General features: G+C 40.1%; 1 pseudogene; it reads right to left on the bottom strand.

The window, feature by feature from the left end:
- Positions 1-604: 604 nt before the first annotated feature.
- LOC130550747 (NADH-ubiquinone oxidoreductase chain 5-like) lies at positions 605-1,646 on the bottom strand (annotated as a pseudogene).
- Between the last annotated feature and the right edge of the window lie 3,177 nt (positions 1,647-4,823).

Here is a 4,823-nt window from a genome sequence, read left to right as displayed (position 1 = left end):
ATTACTAGTAAGAAAAGAACAACTCCAATATTTCAGGTTTCTTTATATAAATAGGATCCATAATATAATCCTCGGGCAATATGTAAATAAAGGCAAATAAAAAAGAATGATGCCCCATTAGCATGTATACTTCTAATTAGTCACCCGTAATTGATGTCACGGCAGATATGTGCGACTGAGGGGAAGGCGGTGGAAATATCAGATGTATAATGTATAGCTAGAAATAGTCCTGTAATAATTTGTGTGGCCAGGCATAATCCTAGAAGTGATCCAAAGTTTCATCATACTGAAATATTGGAGGGGGCTGGTAAATCAACTAGTGCATGGTTAGCGATCTTGGTTAGGGGGTGTGTTTTCCATAGGTTTGCCATTAGGGTTTTTATAGTTGAACAACAACGGTGGTTCTTCAAGTCACTGGTCTTCGTTAAAATCCAAGTAAAGATTATGACTTATCTTGTATCATTACTGTTGATGGCTTTAATTATTGGGTTAGTTGCTGTGGCTTCTAATCCTGCACCCTATTTTGCCCTATATTATTAACGTTTATTATTATTTGTAGTATTAGAATTAACTCGTGGCTTGGCCGTGGTGCCCTTCGTGCAGTTTAAATTATTGTCAATAAGATGGCGAGGGTTATTGATAATAAAAAGATTGTTAAGTAAGTTTTGATTATACCCCGTTGAGTATCACTAATAGTTTTGGCCATCTTAACCTGAGTGGAAGATACTCCTTTTGGCCCTATGGCTTCAAACCAGGTTTGGTCTACTAGTTGCGTAGCAATAGATTGTCCTAATACCAAGTTTAGTTTTGGGGTCAGTCGATGAATAATTATTGGAAAATAACCTAGTATGTTGGAAAAGTGGTGGAGTGGGGTTATGGGATTAGTTTTAAATTGTTTGCTGGTTAGTTCTGCTAATTCCATGGCTGTAAGTAGGCCAATAATTGTTACTATGAGGGAAGCTACTTTTAGGGTTGTTGGTATAGTTATAATAGGTCAGGAAATTTGATGTAATAATAAGTCCTGCAATGATACTTCCTCAGGCAAGTCGTTTAATTGGGTTAATTACTGACAAGTTGTTTTCGTTAATTGGTGATAATGGGATAAATCGAGGGGTGCCTATAGTGACGAAAAATACTACTCGGAAACTATAAACAGTGCTGAAAGATGTGGCAATAAGAGTTAAGGTTAGGGCTCAGGCATTTAAGTAGGAGGTATTTAGTGCTTCAATAATGGCATCTTTTGAGAAGAATCCTGCTAGAAAGGGTGTTCCTGTCAGGACTAGGCTGCCGATGGTTAGGCAGGTTGAGGTGAATGGTAACAGATTTTGTAATCCTCCTATTTTTCGGATGTCCTGCTCATCATTAAGGCTATGGATAATGGAGCCTGAGCATAAAAATAATATTGCTTTGAAAAAAGCGTGGGTGCAGATGTGTAGGAATGCCAGTTGATGTTGGTTAAGGCCACTTGTAACTATTATGAGTCTTAATTGACTGGATGTTGAAAATGCTACAATTTTTTTAATATCATTTTGTGTTAAAGCACAGGCGGCTGTAAATACTGTAGTTACTGCTCCCAGGCATAGGCAGGTTGTTAATGCTAAGTTATTATTCTCTATAATTGGGTGAAGGACCGCATCAAGGTCGCAAGAGGGTACGGAGTGCGGGTGAGGCAGTGCCTTCCCGCACCCCTTAGGAACCAAATGATCAGGTTGTGCTGTTTTAGAGACTTACCAGCAACTGGGTCGTGATGAGCGGCAATAGCGGCTACATACACGTTCAGTGTGGAAGGGGAGAGATTACTCTCGAGTCTCTGGAAGGACAGCACATTCCCAATCGAGCAACTCCGCGGGTCTTCTCTTCGAGAAGAGCACCAGGATGAGAAGAGGCACCACTTACAGGCGTATAGCCGCCTAGTGGCCAGGGCCCTAGCCTGAGTGATGGTCTTAACCGCCGCCGGGGGTAGGCCACTCAGGATCTCCTCATCCCGTCCAGGGGCGAGCTGTCGTCAAGAGCATTAGCTCCGAGAACCAAGTCCGGTTGGGCCAGTATGGCGCAACTAGTACACTTGATGCTCCTCTTCCCTGACACGCACAATTCACATCATGCAACTAGGAGAGCACATGTTCAACAGGATGGGATCTGATGTGACCAAACATGACTACGTCAGACACAAGATGAGAGAAGTTGGCAGACTTCTTCTTGAAGCAAGAAAGATTAGTCCACTGAGAACAATGGCGGACTTCATCACACCAGCAAACTTCAAACATGTCATATCAGCTGTGAAAGTTGTGTCTGGCTTTGACGAAGAGACAAACTCCTACCGCATTCCCTCTTTAGCTCTCAAACTTGAACATTGTTTAAACAAGATCTGTAGCATTGTTGAGAGCAATGCTATGATGTGTGGAGACCATGAGCATGCAGAGTATGCTCGAGACTTCAGAAAAGTACACCAAGCAAGGTGGAATGAATACATTTCTGCTGGTGCTATAACTACATTGAAAGAAGCAAAGTGGAATGCACCCCAGATCATTCCTTTCACTCAGGATGTCAAAGTTCTGCATGCGCATCTAGAAAAAAAACATGATAAGTTCCTAAATAAACTCTGAAACAGTCCGTCTGCAGAAAACTATGCTGCTCTTGCCAAAGTTACACTGTCTCAAGTCATCCTGTTCAATAGACGAAGAGAAGGTGAGGTGTCATGGATGCTTTTGTCAGCTTTTCAAAGCCGGGATTCTTCTGAGCTACATGAAGACATAGCCATATGTCTTTCTGAGTTTGAGAAGAAGCTGTGTAACCACTTTACCAGAGTAGAAATCCGTGGTAAAAGGGGGAGAAAGGTTCCTGTGCTCCTCAAGCCTTCATTGGTTTCTGCCATGGAGCTGCTTGTTGAAACACGTGAGGTTTGTGGTGTTCCAGCTCAGAATCCCTTTATGTTTGCTAGATCTGTAGCAATGTCTGCTTACAGAGGAGGAGAGTGCATACGTGGAGCTGCTCATGAATGTGGCATCAAGAATCCTTAAGCTCTCTCATCAACCAGGCTCAGGAAGCATATAGCAACCATGTCAAAGATTCTTAACCTTGATGAGAATGAAGCTGACCAGCTGGCTGATTTCCTCGGTCACGGTATCAGAATCCACAGACAGTATTACCGGTTACCAGAGGGGACATTGCCGTTGGCAAAAATGAGCAAAGTCTTAATGGCAATGGAGAAAGGAACACTGTCCAACTTCAAAGGAAAGAGACTTGATGATATTGAAATCGACCCAAATGGTATGAATATAATTGGATTATGTCAGTCTAAGCTGTGTTTAATTTTAGCCCATATTTACAGTATCTGTCATCATCTTCCACAAATTAAATACACTAATAAATTTCTTATTGTTGTAGAGCGACTTGAGGAACCAGATGATTCCATATCAAGCAATGAGGAGGAAACAGATGCAGCGAGATGCAGCGACATTCCTGAGACAACAGCACCAGCAGACACTGATCAACCATGTGTTTCACAAAAGGATGAAGGTACAAAAATCGGTGAACTACAGTAAAACATTAACTGAGTAACCATGAATTACTGAATACGTTAGATACAGGCAACATGACCAGTTTCTCTGAATTAAAAATATCTACACAAGAAAGTGTTGGTTATTATTACTCATTGACTTAAATTGTAATGAGGATTTGCATTTTCATTTTTAAAGGTTTGTCAATCCCTCCAAAAAGAAAATGGGTGAGGTAAAAGCAGTTGAAAAACACATGATGAACTTCATACAGAGATGCAGAGTTCCTGGTAAGCAAGACTGTGAGAGATGCATTCAGGCAGAGCCAGAAGCCTTAAAGGAACGAACATGGACTGGTGTGAAGAATTATGTGCGAAACAGGATCACAACTTTACAAAAAAGGGTGGAATGTAGAATGCTTCATTGCTTTTACTGTAAAGCAAACAGAAAATGCTGAGGTAAAGTTAAAAGAACAATTCCTGTGAAGGTAATAATAAAATAATGGATTATGAGAATATAGTACATAGAAGATAAGCACTGATAATTTGTTCATGGTTTAATTTTCATTATTTCGTTAGTGTTCATGTTTACATCTTTTCTTTAAGAGTTATCCTAATGTGCACTTTTGTGCAATATTTTTTATTTCTTTATTAATTGGAGTTGTTTAAAGTAGACACAAGAAGATCTTAAGGATAAGTGAAAGTAAAAGGGAAGAAAGAGGGAGGAGCAAAAGTTAAAAAGAAGGATGGAAGAGCGAAAGTAGGCAAGAAAGATGGAGGAGCGAAAGTAGGCAAGAAAGATGGAGGAGCGAAAGTAGGCAAGAAAGATGGAGGAGCGAAAGTAGGCAAGAAAGATGGAGGAGAAATTTGCAAAAGTATTAAGGAAAAAAGAGGGAGGAACGAAAGTAAAGATGAAGAAAAACAGAGGTGTGAAAGTAAAAAGGAAGGAAGGAAGGTGCTGCCAAGTTAAATTTTTCAACGCTTAGTTTATATAAAATTACTCTTGTCATTTTACTTTTTATATTTCTTTCTATTCTACTGTCTACTGTCTAAGGTTGTTGTGTTCAAGCACCTGGACATAAATAGCATGTATTTGCATGTTAAAAAAATGGCCTGGATGTCATAACAATTGTACTTTTTTCAAAAAACATTTTAAAAAATGTTTACTTACAACAAGTTTGATGAGTTGGTGCTTTTTTACCAAAGTGTCCCCAGAGTCCCCAAAGTGTAATGTCATAGGAGTTTGTGTACGGCCAGAGTCCCCAAAGTGTCTTTTCATAGGAGATGTGTACGGCCAGAGTCCCCAAAGTGTCTTTTCATAGGAGTT

This window comes from Triplophysa rosa, unplaced genomic scaffold (assembly GCF_024868665.1).
Source record: "Triplophysa rosa unplaced genomic scaffold, Trosa_1v2 scaffold41_ERROPOS47161, whole genome shotgun sequence".
In the NCBI taxonomy this organism is placed as follows: domain Eukaryota; kingdom Metazoa; phylum Chordata; class Actinopteri; order Cypriniformes; family Nemacheilidae; genus Triplophysa; species Triplophysa rosa.
Note: the sequence above shows the minus strand (reverse complement) of the source record. Positions and strands in the feature narration are given on the sequence as shown.